A 21,316-nucleotide genomic window follows, 5' to 3' on the forward strand; every position below is an offset into this window, starting at 1 on the left:
TGTCCCAGATGTCACACAGGCACTTTTATGAACATACAGCATAGATGTACATGAAAAAAACTACTCAAAAATAAATTATGAGCATTTATTACGGAGAAAACGTTGAATATATTACGTTGAAGCACAGTACGTATTACTACGCGAGGCTTCTTGGTACCCGTAATGCTCCGACAATCCATCAAGCGGTGCAGCTCCGTAGCTTACCAAAGTCGTACTAAAAAATTTGACAGATTGCTGAGTGCTGTGTACCACATAAAATCGGTTCGCGGTCATCAAGCACAACCAGAATTCATACAAAAGGCGTGCTGTCAACTTTTGAGAGAATTAAAGGATCTTAGGCTGTGCAGCCCCTCTGGGCTGCATGGCGTTAGCGTGGTTAGCTCGATAACACGTTGACGCCGTCCAGCCCCACACACGGGGCGATGCGCTGTAAATCGTTAATGGAGATTTGCCGTGTGCATCTTGTCGCTGCCTGCAGGTGAAGCGATGGGGGAGAAGGGGGAGTTGTGTTCAGTGAAGGAGAGAGGCAAGGCCGAGTAACGTTGAGTAAAGACAAAAGTGGACGAAAGAGAGGCAAACTTGTGTCTCCACAACTATAATTATAACGTAACATAGACTATATCGATATAAAGGATATTGTCACATCTTATATCTCTTATAAAAATATATCGATATTTAAAAAAAACAAAAAAAAAAAAAAAAACGATATATCGCCCAGCCCTAACATGTGCTGTGGTTAAGATGACCACTTTGACACACGCAGGAGGTGGAAAATTAGTGCCACTATTCTTCATTTTACTACACCCACAGAACAGAACAGAAACTACCATCAACAAAACTTCAACACTTAAAGTGTTAAGAAGTAAATTTTCAGTTTGAAAGAAGACATTTTGCAATCATCAACATTTCAAATTAAGATTTTTCCCCCCAAAATGGTTTTTATAAGTTTTAAAATTAATGTTTTTAATCACAGGAGTGACGCAAACATGAACGTGAGGGAAACTAAGCATGTACTGCTTGACTGTTGGTACCTTAGGTTAACTCTGCAGGAAGTTTTGGCAGGTAGTTGTCAATCACTAGGAGGACTAACCCTGCTTCCATGCATTTGTTCATTTACAGCTGTCAAGTGGTCACTGTGTTCTGCCTCCCAAATGCAGCTGAGGCCAGAATGAAGAACGTTTCAAAGAAAACAGAGGTTCAACAACTCCAAATCTACTGGTCAAGTAAAAAAATAATACATCTGCATGTGCATGGGCAGTGAAGAGTTACAAATCTAAATATTTATCAAGTTTATTTTAGTTGTTTACTTGTACAGTTGCATGCAAATGGTTAGGTACAAAAGACTTAAATGAGTGAAATGATTCTCAAAAGGTAAAAAAAAATAACAGCTGGAGAAAATTTCAAAGCTTTAGAAATTATTCGTGCTCTCTTGCATCACCGACAAAATGCACCAGCTAGAATCACCCATTCATTTCTGAATATTATACTGAAATTAAATTTGAAAAAAAAAATGTTCAATTGGTTTTTTTAAACATAAAAATTCAGAATTTCAGTTTCTAATCACTTTTTCAAATTGATAAAACTTTTGACCCTGACTTGGCTCCATATATTAAGGAGCAGCTGAAGGTTTTGTAATGCCCCTGACAGTCCCCTGCAGACTTGTGGACAATTAAACTGCATATGTTGCTTTTCTAGTACCGTATTTTTTGTACCATAAGGCGCGTTAGGCAAAACAGTCTGATAAGTCAAACTTTACTCAACTCATTCTTCTTGCTTCCTCCACTTCCGTACCATTGATTCATTAATGTTGAATTCTCTCTTTATCGAGTGGAAAAAAGTTAGCGTTATGCTAACATAGCTGTGTCGCTAGCGATCACTTAGAACATTCATTATATACCAGCTAGTCTAATTTCAGTAACCCTTCAAAAGTCACTGTCGTTTCATTTTCTGTCTTCATTTATGTTGGAAGTGATAGCAGAGCTTTAATTTTTTCAGAAATCTCTCAGTCAGAACATGGCACAAGATTCAGCACACAGTGGGGAGGACTAGTGGAGTTTGGACCCGGATTACTCCGTGAGGCTTCTGACTACGGTAGCTGTAATGCTCCGACAATCCATCAAGTGGTGCGGCTTACCAAAGTTGCATTAAAACATTTTTTGACAGATTTTTGCAAGCCTTATAGTCCGAAAAATACGGTATGTCAATACACTTGAAGGTAAGATTTTCTTTTTGGTGGAAAAAAAAAAAAGTTGTTCCTGGATAACAAAATATACAAGACAGAAAAAACAGCAGATAAACAAAGGAACTTGGTGTGCTGAATGGAGCCTGTCCACAACAACAAGTCATACGGTGACTCATGGACATGTGGCAGAAGTAACCTGCTGGCTGCTCTAAAAACAACTGAACACCAGCTTAGTTGTTAAGTGGAAGAGAACATTGCACAAGCAGACTATGAATTACATTCATCAGCTACAAGAAATTTAAAGCTAGTTTACATTTACTAAGATGTGCACCTTTCTTCCTTTCACAACTGACGGTTTCTGTCCTCTTGCAGAAAGACAGTAAAAAACTAAGGAAAATCCAAGTGATGTGAAAACCAATCTGATGAGAGGTTGGAAGTAGATGAACTCTGTTGGGGGGGTGGACCAAAAAAAGAAAAAGGTTCAGAAACAGTTGGTTCTGATAAATTTTCTGCCAGAAGTTTCAAAGACCACTTGGTTTTACTGTCCAGCTGCATGGCAGCAGATTCCTCCACTACATGTTTCTCAATGATTGATTATTTGGCAGCTTGAGGGCCAAGGCAGCAACTTCAGCCTCATTAGTGGCTGCTTAGACTTGGGAATTTATTGGACCGTGCTTACCTTTGCATCCTACAAATCAAATCAGGGTGTGACAAAAGCCGATAGCAAAGGTTTTTCAGATTGAGAGTAGAAAGGTGTAATGTCTTGATTGGTGAGACATTTTCAACAGACGACATTTGACAATCATGAGTAAGATCGTCAGTCTGGACTGAACAGTCTGACTCTGACTAATACCTGGTATATAGAGTGGTATCTTAACCATTCCTTGAGATAACAAAGTAACACACACAATAAAAGACATAAATACCAGACATAACTTCTATGTCAATCTCATTCCAGAGCCCCTCCTTCAACAGCCCCCCCCCGACACACACGCCTTTTTCCTCAGTAGTGCAACAATACAGACACGCTAACAGAGCAAGCCATCTCCTGCCGAGATCCCACCCAATATTTCCTGCAAAACAAAAATCTTTAGGTGCAGAAATGGTCCAGGTTATTTATGCTACTTATCTTTAAAGTTACTTCTGATCACTTTTTGACCTTTTTGATGTGAAGACATCCAGTACAAACTAGAGACGAATGAGAGATGAAGTTTTGTATCTATTTACATTATTGAGGAATCTGTAACAAGTGATCTGTGTGTGTGTGTGTGTGTGTGTGTATGCTCTGAATGTGCAATTGTAATCTTACTTATCCAAGTACATTTACAGCTATCTACTCTTCACTGTTCAAGAAACTGAGTGCCCTGCTTAAAGGCACATCCACTGAGGAGGAGGAAGCATTTCCTATCCATCTCTGGGATTCAAATCTTTGACCTTCTGGCTCACTGCAGTCAGAGCTTGGGTGGCAGTGGCATCTCTCACCACTCGCTGCAAGGCAAGTGTACACAATAAGACTTCTACGAGACTCCTAGCACTCAGACGTTTGGCGATGACATGGCAAGTATGCAGCAGCCAAATCTTCACCCTTTATCACCTTACGAAATGCACTTACTGTATGTCATCATGCTCTCTGAAGTACACAGACAGAGGGATATTAGCAGTACTTCTGTCTTTGGTCAGCTCAATCTATCGTTTCAACCCACCTCTGAGGGTGTTACCAGGTGGGAAAAACATTGTGAAGCCTTTTAACCACACTTTTAACAGGGTTTAAGTGTAGATTTAGGTTGTGAGGCTAAAGCAACAAATTTAGGCTCTTTCCAGAATAGGTGCCTCTCAGATTTCCTTTGAAGAAAGTGGAATCACAAATCAAACAGTTATTTTTGTGATTTGTTGAACAAATCCAAGCTTTTAAAATTTGGTTCAAAAAGAAGTAGACATCAATGCATGACTGTATTGCTAGAGCTCTGTCTGCTTGGCTAAGGAAAAAACCCTCCACCGGAAATACTTCCTGCAGCTGTTAGGAGTATCATTCCCCCACCTTGAGGCCAACCAAAAGACAAATAGCAGCCAAGTCATGTGACTCCTCTGCTGCTGAGATGCCATTGAGTTTTATTCTACCCTTCTAAAAAAAATTCAAGTCATACTTGTCTCCTACAGAGAGCGAGCCCTTTTCACCCACATCATTGTAATGCACTTGCAATACAAGCCATTAGTTGTCATTATAACCCTACAAATCACTATAACCACAAACTAAGCTTTCAGCCATAACTGGTCAGTTTATCTGGTCCACATTAAAGATTTCTCACTACTTGTGTCTAAGTATTCTAAGCCATTATTATTAATATAAAATCACTAGTTTAACTTTTTAACTTTATATTTTTAAGGGATTAAAAAAAAAATTTCTTTTAGCTCAAACCTTAAACAACTAATAATATCTTGTACTTTGCAGCTGGCCAATCTGTTGTAGAAATCCAAATTTGTTCTACACATACTATTAATGTAAGGGTAAGAGGTAGGGGTGGAATACATCCATGGATAACAGCTACACATGTGTTAAAAAAAAAAAAAAAACAACCCAAAATGGATGATGTTGCTAAGGAACTATTAGATAGACCCTCATAATTGCACCTTAAAATAAATTATTATGCACATTCCTCTTCTGTAATTGCCAGAAAATTCAAGTCATACTTGTCTCCTTGTCTCTTTCTCCCATCTTTCTTTTATATACTTTGTTGAATAATTGCTGAGATCAGGAAGACTTTTGTATATTTGTGAGATTACACCTTTCTTAATTTCTGACTTATAAGCATTTACAAAGAGTTGAATAAATGGCCTTGCTGTAGTGGGTATTTGGTTTTTAATGTTTCGAGTATAGAAGTTTCTTAACTGTAAGTATCTATAGTGGTCTTGGTTTTCTAAAATAAACGTTTGCTTTAAAGTGTGGAAACTCATAATTTCATCTTCCTTTACAATACTACATATCAATGTAATTCCTTTATCTATCCAGTTTTTAAAACTAGGGTCTATTTGATTTGATGTAAATTCCGAATCATATGCACACCATTTTAATATTTTTATATCCTTCTCCAGCTTATTTTCTTTTACCACCATTTTCCAAACCCCTAGTGTGGTCTTTACCCAAGGATTTCTTATTTGGAAATTTAGTCCTGTAGATGTTTAGAACTGCCTGTATATGCATATTGGTTTTTGTTTTGCATTCAATTTCCTTCAATGTTGCTACATACGAGGGATCGCACCAGTGCAACATTGCTGAAGTATAGTATTATTTTTTTTAAAACATGGTAGGTCCCAGCCGCCATTCTCTTTGGGCAGTTGTAATGTTTTGTATTTCTACAATTCTTGAATAGACCATCTGCAAGTTTAATATAGCTTAAACTAGCCCCAACCACTGCACCAGTAACTAGAACTGAGAGGAAACTGCTCACAGGCCTCCATCACCTAACTAATACACGAGACACTGTGGTCTGAGAAGCAGCTGACATTGGTCACGCACTTTCTTAACTGATACCTGGTGGGTGGAGTTATGACAGTATTTCATAAGTGCTTCTCATGTTATATGATAAACACTAGTAAGTAAAACACACAGGTGCCTCTAGGTTGCATCCCTGGCAGCTTGCTATCTAACAAGATATAACATGCAATTTGGAATATTTGGAAAGTCTAAAGTGCTTTTTTTAACCTCCTAATTGAAGCTAGGTTAAACATGGCCCAGACCTGTCTCTGCACTGAACACAGCCAGAGGACTCCTGGAAAGAGGGCAAACACTCATCCTGTGTTTAAAAGCTAGGTCCTCATAATGGCAGATCAGAAAAAAAAATAGAGGATGGGTAAACCTGTTTTATATCCCTTCATTTATGTTTTCAGCTTAATGTAAATAAAATGCAGCCAAAGTTCATTTGTGAAGCCGTGACACCATGTCACGGCTTCACAAATGGGTAGCTGGGGTGAGGACAATCATTGTGTTAGCACAGATAAGTGTGTTTTGTTTTGTTGAGCCATTTCTCTTAATCTTTGTGAGAAAGTCATTCCTTATAAAATTATTCCCAGAGTAATGTTAGACTCCAAGAACACTACTGGGAGCAGATCATAACAAAGCTGTCTATCATCATAACAATGTAAAGGTAAACACCCTGTTAGCTATTTGAAGAAGTAGAGTATTAGCTGAAGTACTGAACTTTTGCTTTAAAGAACTCAAGGCTGAAAGCTCAGAATTTCTCAACAGCCCCTTCACCATAAAAGTATGTTTTTAAAAACAGCAAAAGGCTCTTAAGATAGAAGCAATTTGATCAACACTGAAGGCTTATTGAAAAGGTATCCCTTAAGCTCATCATCTGTGAGGGTTTTTTTTTTTTAAACATGCTTTGCGTTTTCCTCTGTTGAGCAGAAAATGCAAATAACAAGATTGATTTGGAACAAAAAAAATTAACAAGGTATATGGCGTGAAAAGTGAGATCTTGAAGCCAGATATCTCTTATAATCAATAAGCCTATAAATTCTCCAGATATATTGTTTACTGCAGTAAATGTGCACAAATTGTGATAAGAGTTATATCTACCACCAACTTAAGGATACTGTGAAATGCAATCATCAGTGTGCAGTACTTCATGGTTTCCTGGATACATGCCTCTCTTTTCACACACATCCAGTTTTCCTGGCCTGCAGAGGACAGGAGGGACAACACAGCATCGGTTCTGCAAAGACTGGCACCAACAGGTGTGCCTAGGGGGGTGCCAGCATCAGCCTGGCCTGGTCCACTGCACGGACATCAGCCAAACCACACACATACGCACACCAGAACCCAAGGCAGTGCATTCCTCTAAGGAATACCACAGCACAGCGGCTTTGTTGTGACATCTCTAACCAGGCGCTGAGGCAGGCCAGTAGGTTTGGGAGACAAAAGGGCAAGAGATGAGAGAGAGAAGAAAAGGTTATGGGGGTAGGTATGAGAATGATGAGGTGGCTGGACTCCATGATCTAGAGATATCCCAACACAGTCTCTACTTGTGTGCTATACATTGAAAGGAAATTTCCTGTGATCAGTAAGCAAGCACAGGAAAAAATTTCAAACAAAGGGAGACCCTGTACCACTAGGAGAAAGAGCAAAGGTCCCAGGGAACAATCTTATCTGTTTGCAGTGGTGTTGTGTAATCACCGGGGGATGGGTTCTGTACGTGTTATGGGAACTAAGACTTTCTACCCCCAACCATCTCAGGTAGCTCTATCTTAAGTTCAGAAAGATGCAAAGCCAGAGTCTAATTTAATAGACCACTACTAGCTGAAGAATTTCAGAGAGACCCACACAAGCATTTGCCCTTGGCAAAGCTACACTGAACCACAACAAACAAAGACTTTCAGCTGGGTGGACTCGGTTGTCCACCACGCCCTGACAATATGTTTTCAGAGTGAGACAGTGGGGGAGTATAAGAGCCCGGGGCCCCTGCTATTACTGATAGGACAACCAGATCAAAGCCCTTTCCCATAGTTAGTGAGCACAAAAAAACTGAGAGAGATGAAAGACCATCAGCAGATTGTGGGAGAAATGATGAAGGACAGGGCAATCCCTGCATGGCACTTCCAAACAGCTTTCTGCATTGCCTCTGCAAGTCAAAGTTGGCGGGAGTAAGAGGGAACGCAGGGCCAGATCCTGTCCACAGGATAAGCATAGTGATATGACAGTCCCAACCTCCAATATCATCCATGCAGAATACAAGCTGGGAGGTCCGTTTACAATCTTCTTATTCAGAGTACACCAATTCAGTGGAGACAGAATTAAAATAGATTGAAAGAAACATGAAAGTCTAGTAAAAGTTGCACCTCTAAATCAAATCAGTGCCATTCCCTTTATAGTGAATGTATGTAAACCTATTTTTCCGCCATTGCTAATTTTACTTACGTGTGCAGAAACTGCTCATCTGTGGAAACTGAAGCAACCTCAGGAAATGTAATGCTTGACTTGAATACAGCTTTAAAAAGGGAGTTTACAATATTCAGTGTTTCTTGACTTGTGAAGGTCATCACTGGAAATTTGACAGCTTATTCTAAAATGAACACAAAACTTAAGCAATCATCTATGACCATGTTCAAAGAAACATTTGAACTTTGCTCAAAATTTGTGCAATTTTTTAAATTCTGGTTTCATTATAAATTTCTTTCTGTTATATAAAATAATAGGAATGTTATTTGAAGAAAAGAACAATTAGCAGCAAAATACTGTCAGCAAATTTTAGAATCACAGAGTCAGACTTTTCCCAAAGAAACTGAATTTGTTCCACTAGCTCAATAGCCAAAAGCCCTTCATATATTGTAGCCAGCCACCAAAGAAAGGAAGAAGGAAAAAAAGAAAACATTTCGCTTCAGGATGTCAGGTAAGGTCAGGACATGCGTGTAGTATTTAGTTATTTACTACTGTCTAATAAATAAAATAAAAAATAAAAAAAACAAGGGCACTAATATAGTCCATTGGTTGAGCAGATGACCCATATGCCAAAAGGTTACTGCAGAGTCCCACATTTGAGTCCTGGGCCATTCACAAAACTGATAATTGCATCTACATCAATGCACAATTTTAATGCATTCCTTGAAATGCTTGCTAATAGGCAGTGGTCTGATTGTTGGGGTTTTCTCACTATTACTTAACGGTCTATAGCTTACAAACCACCTCGAGGCGACTGTGCTTGTGATTTATATAAATAAAATTACATTTAACTAAAACTGAATCCTATGCTCCTCTGACAAAACCTGAATGTATGTGAAAATGCAAAGCGAGGAGTTTCAGAAAGAAATGTAAAAGGGAGAGGAAGTGTTTGTGTCAAGCACACATATCCTGCAGCGGAGGCTACAGTCTGCATGACTGTGAGGAGCACAGAGGCCAAAGATAACCACTGAACCATCTTCCTGTATGTTGTCACACAGAGGTTACGTAAAAAAAGAGCAGCACATGCAGCAGTCCTGTGAAAGTACAGTAACATATAACACCTGAGATTTGTGATGAAAGTGACTGCAGAAAAACAAAATGACAAGGATATCTGTAATTCATACTTAATATTTAGCTTGTTTGTGAAAGTTGAACAGCACCAGATTGCACTGAAAAGGGGGTCTAAGAAAAGGCACAGGCGGCCAATTTGAAATCTGAGAGATGTCTGTGGTTGAAAATTCAAAACAGCCATTAGCTGATGTGGAAGAATGTGATACTGCTAGCAGTATAAGCCTCTAGTTATAAACTATGAAGGAATTAACACTAACTTTGTAAAGAATATACATGAAAAGAAAGCAGAAGGACCAAACACAACTTTTATAGACCAAAAGGACATCAAAAACTGAATAATGAGTAAATATTGTCAAACTGAATCCTAGAATTTGTTGGTTCTTGCATCTGGTTCTATGTGAAAGTAAAACAACCAAAAGCACAACTCCAACAACAGGAAGTAAACAAGTTTTCTGTATGCTCAAGTGAGTGCATTCTATTGTCATGCTGTTGTAACAAGGCATTTTGTTGTCATTCAGAAGAAAGACAGACCTAATCCTTACTGGTCTGCTGCTTCTATTGACCAATAAATCACAAAAGAGAAGCGAAGCTGGAAATTAACGCTTCAAGCACAACACTGATCCCACTAACAATGCAAAAGTGTCTCAAGAGCTGCACTGCTGTCTTTCCAAACATGCCTGTTTAACACACCAGCAGCTCTGGTTCCAATTAGTTTAAATGCTGCATCCAAAGGGAGCCGGCCGGGGAGCTCCACAATATTCCTTTAATTGATGGTTGTGCTACTATCCTATTTCATAGCAGACTTTCTGCAGAGGAGACTTGAAAAGCACTTCATTAGCATGAAAGCTCCTCTTTAATTATTCCATCGTACTCAACTCTGATTTACAAGTGCTATTACACGGGATGTCTATTTTGAGTTAATTTATTTAGCTGAACAATTCCCTGGCCTGTAAACTCTGCTAATACTGGAGTTGATGTGCTCATGTCTCGAAGAGCTAATGAATGCAGACAATAGCAATTTTAGTCAATAATTCTTCACACCATTGACATGGGAAAGTTTCTGCATTTGTTGACTTGTTTTTATTTCTTTCATCATTGGGGAGTTATTACTAACAAAATGAACAGCAGTAACTTCACAACCATCCAAATGTAATTAACAAAGTATGTTATTGGTTGGCTGGAGATCAAAACATCTATCCATCTTACACATAATATGTAAATCAACACTATATTCTTCTTTTTTCAATGCACACTTTGGAATTCATGAGCCACATAATGAAGCAAATGAATTGCAAATTTCTGCAATAAAGGGACAAATCCTTCGACACCAGTCAAACAATAAATAATTTAAAGTTTGAAGGCTTAATGTGTAAGCTAGGCGTGCCCTGATGAAGGCAGAAACTCCTGTTCTACTTTGTGTGACTTCACTTTTTCTGGACATTTTATTTTGGATCTGAACTAGCCAATACCAAGGTCACACAACAACACAGATCATCTAATCAAGGCTGTTATAAACAAACAACTTTCATGTTTTGCAAGGTGTGCACACACCAGTATACAGCTTTAGTTTCTGTCCCAGGGGGTGTTGCTTTCTGTTTGGGGGTATGCTTGCTCTCACCTACTTTAGGTACCCCACTAAATGTGGAGCTAAACACTTGTTTTTGTATGTTTGCAAGAGTTTTAAACTTAACCGCAAGTTGATACAATTAAAAAAAAAAAAAAACAACCTCACACATACTTTTCCTGTTGACTTCGCCCTTTCACTGAAATACTTACTAAGAAGCTTTTATTCCACTTACACTAATATAACTTGTAGCCCTCATCCAGTAGTACCTACTCAACTGAACTGAGTACTACCTGATGTGCGTGGGGTCATTATAGCAACTTAGCCAAAAGTCCATAGACATCATTTTTGTATGACACAAATACAACAACAATGGAGGACGTCGAGGCGATGGTACACCTGCTGCTTAGTGCATTTCTTTTTGTCAAAACTCTGTGACCACAGTGTTGTTTTTGTGCAGCCATTTCCCTCATTGTCGGGGTTTCAAAAATTGCGCTTTTGATTTTCGTGAATGAGTCACTCTAATGACTCATCGAGTGATGCCAATGACTGGCCAATCGTTGGCATCGCTGGTTGGTGGTGTCACGTGTCCAACTTGCCTTAAATTGCTTGGAACCGCGACCCAGTAAGTATTAAACAAGTACATGCTACCAGACACTACTACCCAATGAAAAACCAAAAGAACCCTTGAGTCAGGGCGAGCCAAGCTGACTTCACCTGTCTTTTGCCAGCACTGCTCTACATACGCGTTTGAGGGTGGGAGAAGGGAAGTAGTGAAAATGTAAATTAAAGTATGCAGCAAAAACTCAGTGAACTCAACTCAGTTGACTAGTGCAAATAGTATGTAACATTTGTAAAATACAATTTAAGTCAATCCTAATATTGTCTTACGATAAAGAATGACTCCAAGTCTTAAGCTTAAAAGGTAATCAGTTATACTTTTTTTCCTTTTTTTTTTTTTAAATAACAGAAATTGGCTTAGTCTAAAAATATATAATTCTTGCATACGTTCACAATTAACTGTAACCATGTATGAGCCTATTAAAATGTGAATTTAGACAGAACTGATAGAGTACTGACCAGGATGATCAGGCCTGGGTTTGTTTATTTATTTCTAGATAGTTTTGCAGCATCAGAGTTACCCAAGTAGTTCTAGGTCTGTGTCAGTTAAGGGAAGTTAAGGCAGAGATCTTAGAGAAGTAGAAAGCAATAAGAGATGAAACCCAGGAACCCAAGTCAGAGGTAACACGATGGGGGAGGGGTAGCGTACATAGAGTGTCCAAGTTGCAGTTCACTCTTCTTATGTTGTCTGATGTGCACAACGACCAATGCCACTGAAGAGGCAAGCTACGACAACACCTTTAACAGCAGAGCATTTGAAAAGTGGGCCAACAAAGTGGAACTGAAAGTCAAGAGCCCAGAAATGCAAAAACCAACAGACCACAGCAGCACTGGGTAAAGCTGCCTCATGTAACTTTCACCTGAACTTAGAAGTACAGATACACACATTACAGGTGACAAAGGCCCAGACATACCACCACCAATAAAGATTACTTTCACCTGAAATTCCCATCCTATTAATTTAAGTCAACAACACTTAGTCACTGAATGCATCATTAAGACAGGCCATAATTTCACTGTTTCCAGACAACTAACAGATGGAAATAAATTACAACAAACATTAGCACTAACAATATGGGAGAAACAAAAATGTACCCAGCAACTAAAATGGAAACTTCTCAGATCAAACGGAAATGTACACTGCAAGACTCAAAGACTTCTTCAGTGATAATCCAGTTTCAGTTCCAGCACAACAGCAACATCACAGTTGTGGATGCAGATTTATAAACGACATCTCTTTTACATATCAGACAATACCTGATCTCAGTGGCATTCCATTAGGACAAGCAAGGCAAGCAGTGCTTGTCTAATCAAATGCAAAAACATTTTTGGTGGGAGACTGATGGGAGATTTGCATGCTAGACACGCTGCCATTGTCACTGCTTTCACTGCTCAGAGATCAGTTAAAAGCAGTGTTTTGTGTGAAAACACGGCTACTATTAGCAAATAGACACACACAGATTACTGACAGGTAAGTTTTCTCATGTGTGCCAACATGTGTGATGTAGATCGAGTGCAGCATGAAGAGGTTATTATTATCTCTTTTAGTATATAAGCAAGGAAAGCTTTGATGATGAAGAAGGGGTTTCAAATCCAGTTTAATAAAACAGGCCAGTTGAACAGGTGCAGGCTCAGCCATCAGAGATTAGCATCTCTGAGAAATCATTACTAATTTTAACCAGCTGTTTGCCAACAAACCACTTTCATGTTTCTCTAATAATTTAATCCCTGTAGATATTGACAGTTAACCCTGTGACACAATTCACAAGCCTTTCAGTTCAGCTGTGAGTTTTGTTATTATTTTAACATATTTATATTTGTGTTTCTGAGCGTATTAATTTTTCAGATATGTTAAGTCCACACGGGAAAGCCACCACAAACATATGATTTTCTGCATTACAGTAGTAATCTATATGACAATGATGAGATATGTCTTGTTAGTCAGTGGCAAAGATGTTTTGATCTTTGTCTGCCTTTCTGTAAGTCACAGCATGCCACTGCCTAATCGCTATGCATCTTCAGTTCCTTATTGGCATTAGTGCTGCAACATCTATGCAGTTTGTCAATCATGTTGACCCATTGTCCCAACTGCAAAACAAGTATCTGGCTTAAAGATAAGTGAAGGGTTCACCAGAGTCCTTGCGGGTAAGGAATACATTTAACACGCCCTTGTTTTTCATCAGTTCTCTTCTCTACTAGATTATCTTTTATTAATTGTTTTAGTTTAGATAGCCAATTACAATGCTGATATTCTATTCTATTTTGTTGGTTTTGACTTTCAGAACATACAGATATTCAGCCAATATATCTGTGCATCTCTACCATAAACATAATGTAACTAATAACAATTCAGTGCCATTCAGACCTGAAACCTCCATCACGCCGAATACAGATTTTAAAATATTATTACCCAAGTGTAGAGTACGCTTACACAAAAGAACTACTTTTAATTTAGACTTAGAAGTAAGGCTAACTTAATCTACAAAATTGCTCAGGTTCAGCAAATAAAATTACTTTTCTCCAATCACATAGTGAGAAATGCGACAGAAACGCTTTAAAAGAAAATGCAGTAAGAGCTTTAACCTAACCTAATCGCTTTAATTACTTTGAGCATTTAGGTCTACAAATGCATAATTAAGTGTCTGATGATCAGAAAGGATGCTTGCAGCAGAAAATTGGCAAATTTCCACTGAATTCTACAGTTTTATGGCACTATCGGCCTTGTTTTCGGCTAATATTTTAGGTTTACAGCTACATCTAATGTACTTGTGCAGCATCAACATAAGCAAGTCAAACAGGTAGAAACTAAACCAAATGTCATTCATACACATTAATGGAAACAACTCCGGAGATTATGGGACACAGTATCTGGCATTAAAATATATTTAGTGGATAGAAACAATCTAAGCTCTGATATGTATACATTTATTGTAGTTCTGTATTTGTTAGGTCAGTGAGGAGTTCTTTTTGCCTGAATGAAATGACAGTGCCAATAAAGCTTAATCATACACAGCTCCGCGTCTCCACGGACCATTTGTAAAGCTGCTGCAAAATTCACACTGCAAAATGAAGAAGCTCGTAGCCTTTGGCAGTTAGACGTATAGAGGAGTGTGCAGTGTCAGCCTCAATGTGTGCAATTTAACCCTTGAACTGGAGACAACCATGAGCAGCATGTGTAATGGAGGCCTCACATTATAAAGCAGAGAAGTCAGGAGAACTGGACAGGGGGAGGGGGTTCTTCCTGACAACCACACACTGGAGAGGGGGAGGGTTAAAAAACATTGAGCCCTCTTCCTGAGTCTGCAGCATTTGGGCATAATGTGATGGGTCCTTCCTTTTCACCTAACTCCCATTTGGGCTTACAGTTTGTTTGTTTTTTTTCCACCAACACCTCTGAAGAAAGCACACCCTCCAAAATAACCTACGTGGACAAGTCACTGAGCAGGGTGCTCAAGCATTTGTAGCGTCTTAGATATAATCGCCCCTGACACTCAGAAAGGTAAACCAATATCATTTCCTGGGTTAAACTGACTCTGCACTCTTCATCTGAACAACAAGCAAGTTGTACGCAGTCCAAGAACACTAATATGCAGCAATTATCCTTCCCCTTGTGAAGCCAGTTGTAGGGTGGGGGTGGGGGGGCAGGGGCACAAGCTACACAACTATACCACCCCCACCCTTTGGTTTGCTCTGCAGTGATAACTTGTTGTACAAACTGCAAATGATAAATCAGCAAACAGGTTTTTCCAGGAACAAAGATTTTAGCATTGGCACAGGCCTCGCGACAACATACCACAAACTCTCAGGCTGGTTGTAGAAGCTCTCAAGTGTTAGTTCTTGCTTGTTTATTATGTACAGAAGCAATTAGAACAAGGGAGCCTGTTTCTTTTCACTTCTCTCAACTAGCATAAGGATAAAGCACTCCAACTACCTGTTAACATTTGCCTTAATGCTAACCAAATAAAGCGATCAGCAGCATGCCGTTCTATACAATTCCATAATCCTCCCCCAAATCCTCATTTAGCACTTATCGCTCAGGCTCGTGCATTCATTGCCGAGTCTCCAAAGAGTGGCAAATCAGCAAAGTCTCCTAGCAACATATTTGCCTAGCTAAAGGCACACATGGTTTCAGTTAGGGGTCTGCACCTATAAACAGTTGGCCGTGGCAGCTTATTGGTCAGGAAGTGCAATGCTGACTGCAAGTCAAGACAGGCAAAAGCTGATAGTGAATAATACACAGTCTTACAGGTTAGCGACAATAGCAAGGTTTTGATTGCAGGCCAAAAACGAAGGGATTCTGAGTTCTGCAGTTTGAAAGCAGTAAATGAGTAGTATAGTGGGAATCACATAAAAAGCCACAGTCAGGTAGGCTGCGCTGTGACTGGGCTGTTTCTTTAAGAACAGAAGCAAAAAGGAGAGGGAGAAGAGAAAAAAAAAAAATCAGAAGTCAAGTCACAAGTCAATTCAGGATTTTAAAGCTGCCAATTTTAGGACAAAAACGACTAATTGGACACAGATTGATCACCTTCCAAAGTGGCTGCTGGAGCCAGCAGACTTTCCAGCCACAACCAACATTGTGCATCAACTGGTGTCTTGTCTTAATAGGAACACCAGGCTGAGTGAGGCTACATGGAGAAACACAGCCTGCCTGAACACACCCAAGGGGTTTTCGCTGGGCTACGACAAACTGATTGTTACACCTCTTTTTGTACAAGGTAGCAAACTTATCCAGCATCTTTAATCTAATACCTGTCACGGAATACTTCTATTCGGAATACTTTTCCTAAGATTAAAAGCTGACAAAGAAAAGGAGCAGTTGCTGCCACAGATTTTATTCTCACATGAAACTTTCACGATAAGTCAAATGTATCTCCCAGTCCATGCTGGCACCTTTAGTGTTTTCACGAGTATAAATAATACAACACAAGCCAGAAAAGTCAACATCCCGACAGTTTAAATGATCTCAGGACAAACACTTCTCATCCCAACTATACCCAGAGCTGTCATTCTCGCTGGTAAAGGTTAGGACCCACTCCCTATCACAAGTGCCACAAATCTGTCGGACCCATACGGTTAAAAGGCGAGAAACAAGCAATCAAATAGGCGAAGTCACTGTCTTATTGCCTTAGTTATCAAACAACCAAAGACCACACTATTTGAACCTCGGAGGCTCTACTTGTTCATGATACATACAGTAGGGCTTCCACGCGTGTATGTATCACAACTTCAACTTGTGTGAAAGTTAGTCAGTAAGAAAGTTTTCGTGCTTCCATTGTGGTAGCGACGGTATAAACAGTTAATTGAGGTGTACGAGCTTCATTTTTAAGCTCGTAAGGGATCAAATATTCTGGGGAGGAGAAGAAGAGAAGCTTCAATTTTATGATTTAACGTTTCCATCCACGACTAATCGTGCGACGTTTCATCGGAGAGCTCAATGGAAAAAATAGCATGAGCTAACACACACTATAAAACATGTAGCGCCAGGCAGTGTAACTCTAAAATAAAGAGACCCTTAGTATCTACACGGAGCTATGAATATTAAACAGGACTTAGCGGTTAAGCTAACGAGTTGGTTTCAAAATGTAAAGTAGTAGTTACCCAACTCAGAGATTTGAACAGGCTCTAAACACTTCAAGTTAGCTAACTAAGTTAGCTGCTTACTGTAGACAAAAACTTTTTCCACATCTGAAAAGCTTTTTTTTCCTCTCCATTTTCTTTCAAATACAATGGGCCGTATATAGAAGCACTTGCGGCATAATAAGCCGAAATGCCTTTTCCTTTTCACTGTAACGCTATTAAAACTGTGTTGTTCCGGCTGTTGCTAAATGGCGAAAGCCGTGTTAATTAAATGTAACTTACCCTCCAGTCTCCGCCGCCGCTCCCCGGGCCGCCTTCAACACCCAAGACCGCCGCTGGACCTCCGGAGGGCCGCGGAGCTGGGAGAAGAGAAGCTAAGAAGGATCCAGCTACTGCCAGGGAGACGAAGAGCCAACTTGCACCGAGGCCCCGGGCCTTCTGTGTCCTCGAAATAGCGTTAGGGGGAGGGATACCGAGCCTTAGTCCTCCGCCGTTTGACAGAGACTCGGGAATACCTTTTTGACAGCTCCTCTTCTTGTGCCCCCCCCTCCCCTCGACAGCCCTTCACTTTTCTCTTTTTCCTCACTTCCAGCAGATACGAATCAAAATACTGTCAAAGAATATGGCGGCTGCTTAAACTAGTTACTATCGCGAGAAGAAAAGTTGTTTTTCTTTTTTTCCCCCAGTTTCCCAAGTTGTGCCGAGGGAAGAGAAAGTAGTGATTGCAAAATAGGCTGAGCAGAAGAAGGTGCAAGCGACGGGAGAAGGATGTGTTGCTCCAATTCCCTTTAAAATTACGGGAATAAATTGCATTTTGGTCCAACCCATATGAAGTGAGACAGCGGCATTCTGATTGACGCTGATCTCCTCTCAGTTCACAGAGAAAGCACAGATGAGATGAATAAATAAATGTGATAAGATGGCTTTACTAAAAACAATACAGAAAAAATAAAATCAAGTTATAATAGATTATTTTTGAGTTTTTAAACTAATTGTAATCAATGAGCTGCACTTTGTAGTACCCGAGTTAAGCTAATTTTATAAATACATTAATAACTATGACTAAGCGAGATTCTTTTCTGAAATGTAAGAGTACTTGTACACAATATTTACATTATGTTCTGACTTTTTGTTTGTTTGCACTACGGCCTCTACATCGAGCAGTTACAGAAATAACACTGCACAAGTGTTCTGTGTTTAGAAACATCGAGCACAAATTATTACTTAAAAAAGTATGCATACAACTATACTTCTCACTTTTTCGATTAAATCAATAAAAATAAGTAGGCTTCAAAATATCGATATGTTTTAAATTCTTTACTGCTTGGAATCATTAGCATTTTTGTCTGAACTGAGCAGTTGCTGTCATATTTCAGCCTGCTAATACAACAAAATAAGATCAGAAGTTAGTGAGGTGGTCTCTGCTACAGCTACCCTTGAAAAACCTAGAAACTATCCTAATGGTCGTCAAACCACGTCTTTAATGACAGATCCTGAGATGTCGAAAGTCATCATTTATTATATTATCTTTATGGGGAAAAGAGTTAAAACTAAACTAGGTCATTACAAGCCCAACATCAAGTTTCATAGATGTATTCCATTTGTTTGTTTGGTTTACAGGATCACAGACCAGCCTGAGTTTAACAAGAAAAACCACAAAGTAGGGCAGGGTGAGAACATCTTCCCCTTATCGCTCAGTGACACCTCACTCGATTTAGCAAAACAAAAAAAAGTACTGGTGCCAGAAATGAACACTTCTGCTGCTTTTTAACACTCATCCACAGCTGGAATTAAAGATCCGGAACATCCCAATTTGGACTATAAACAGCAACAGATCCAGCGAGCACCCACTGTTAAAACAGTGTTAAAACATTTGTGGTGGTTCATTAATGCATTTTATTAATAAATGCCTGTATTTCCCAAGCAATAGCCCAGATAGGATGATAAAATGATAGCAAACATTATTCACAAAGATGGCTGCAGAAGTTTGTTTTTCAAAAGGTCTGTCCAGTACGCAATAGCAGAGCTACTATGTAAATTCTATTATCTTTCCTTGCTGACATAAATGAGTTAATGTTACTTGGAAATGAAGAATGCATGTTTTTGTTTTTTTTGTTTTTATTGTGTTTTATTGTAACTGTTTATTATATGAAGAATATAATCAATCAAGGAATAACAAGTCAAACAATGTCATTATTTCACCATTTGGATGAAGCGGTAACTGTGCCAGGTCTGAATATTTTGTTGTTGTTGTTTTTTTTTTCACTTTTAAGGTGTCCCACCAGGCAGCTTTAGCAAAAAGAAATATGATCTGAATGATCTGTTGTGCAAACCACACCAGGAGGCTAGTCAGCTTCTTTTTATTTATTTTCTTTATTAAGAAGATTTATTATTATTATTATTATTATTATTATTATTATTATGGGTTATGGGTTCATATCACCATCTGGCTGGGACCTTTCTGTTTTGGAGTTTGCATGTACTCCCCTTGTCTGTGTGGGTTCTCTTCAGGTACTCCAGCTTCCTCCCAAAGTCCAAAGACAGAGGCTTAACTGGTGATTCTGTGTAATGTATTCAGGGCATCACATAATATTATGTGTCAACCCTGTGACAGAGAGGCAATACCCTGCCTCTCATCCTATGGCAGCTGGGGTAGGCTCCATCCCACCCCACAACCCTGGTAAGGATAAGCTGAAGAGACCGGATGGATGGATTTTTATTTTATTTTATTTATTTAATAAGCATTGCCTAACAATGTCAGAGCTGACAGGCAAGAAAAAGAGAGCAAAAAAAGGGTCTAGGATCCATTTGCAACTGCTCCATCTATAACAAAACACAGTCAAAGAAAAAAAACTTGATAATGTGTGTGAAAAGCTGAAACAAACACCAGAGACAGAGAAAGGCCCAGGAGACCCAGGCTGGCCACAGCTCATTAAGTGTAGTGAGGATCCGAAACCACATTTCCCAATGATAACCACGTGTCTGCCTCAACAGAAGGAAGAGGGAGGCTCCAGACAGGCCCCACGGCCAAAGGGCAAGAGGCCCAAAGGACAAGAGGCAACGGGTAGCCAACCCCCGGCCATCCTAGTACAAGCTGAGGACAGGACCCCAGGGCCCCAGGCACTCGAGAATTACCCAGCACCTGTTAAAGACACCCCTTAAACGCCAGACCACAGCTCCCAAAGAAGCAGGCCAACAACCATATCTGAGTTCTAAGAATGTTAAATACTTATATGCTTTACAGTATGAATACAAACTGTAACTCTTGAAAAACTGAAATTGTTATTTTAAGGTGTTGGAAATGAACTTTATTTTATCAGGTGACGTGGTGTGGTTCATTTCTGTTGATGACATTAAACTTGTGGATTTTCCCTTCTTCAGTCAGTAACTGTTATCTGTACTGTCAAACACTGGTGGTGTTTTTATTGTCTTTGCAAGTTTGATTGTGGCATGGTTTTTGAATGTTTCATAATATTGTACTCTGTTTGTTCATAGTTCAGTTCTACAAACCAGATGTGACAGGAATGTGCACCCTTGGACTACAGAGCCTCCTTGTTTTGCATGGTGATGACCTTCTTAATGTCTACAACACTGGTAGGTGTTTATAGCTGCATGTTAAAAGCACCAAATCACAGTTGACTTCATTTATATACAACAGTAATACCCACCTCAACAACTGGACTCAAGTGGATGGATAACAAATGATCAGGTAAAGCATTTCAAAATCGCAACAATCACCTGACTCTGTTTATTTTTAAGCTGTTTTTATGTATAAACATGGTTCCTGCGAATAGTTGTCATTTAAGTTGTTATTTCATTTTAGACAGGCTTCTGAGTGAGGAGGTCTGGGGGTCTCATCTACAGATGGCTTTACCAAACCAACAGTGCATCTTCTAAAAACTGTCGGACGAGTTTGAATTTCAGTGACCTTGACCTCAAGGTCAAGGTCAGAGGTCAAATTTCAGAAAATCATCTGAATGAGATAACTCGAGAAGAAAGTTTGCCTAAGATTTTAAAATTCCCACCATGGTACAACTCCTTAATTTTTTAAAGTTAATTCTGTTTCATATGGTTTCCAGAACTGGTTTTTCATTTTAGTTTAGTAATTGTTGTTTAGAATGTAAAAATGTAGTTAAGTTTTCATTAGCTTCAGTAATTTGAGTCTTTTAACATTATAATATAGAGGGTATAAAAAAGGTTTCAGTTTTTAGTCTATGTATGTTGGATAGAAAGAACTTGTGAGCCATGTATTGAGTGCTTGGGTAGAAAAGCACTATAATAAGAACCAGTCAGTTTGACCTTTTTTCTAATTTAAAAGTTTGCACCCACTTCTATTTAGTTAGTCATGATGTTTTTCACCGTGCCT

At 39.2% G+C, this 21,316-nt stretch overlaps 1 protein-coding gene across 4 annotated transcripts in view; it reads right to left on the reverse strand.

Moving 5' to 3' along the window:
- The window catches only part of tab2 (TGF-beta activated kinase 1 (MAP3K7) binding protein 2), a 45,412-nt gene extending 27,691 nt beyond the window's left edge, over positions 1–17,721 (reverse strand). For all 4 annotated transcript variants that reach the window (XM_082505312.1, XM_082505314.1, XM_082505311.1 and 1 more), the window contains exon 1: positions 17,233–17,721. The gene's annotated coding sequence lies outside the window, so the exon portion shown is untranslated. The remainder of the gene's footprint in view (positions 1–17,232) is intronic.
- Between the last annotated feature and the right edge of the window lie 3,595 nt (positions 17,722–21,316).

The sequence above is a fragment of the Aulonocara stuartgranti genome, assembly GCF_965226115.1.
Source record: "Aulonocara stuartgranti genome assembly, chromosome: 15".
NCBI lineage: Eukaryota > Metazoa > Chordata > Actinopteri > Cichliformes > Cichlidae > Aulonocara > Aulonocara stuartgranti.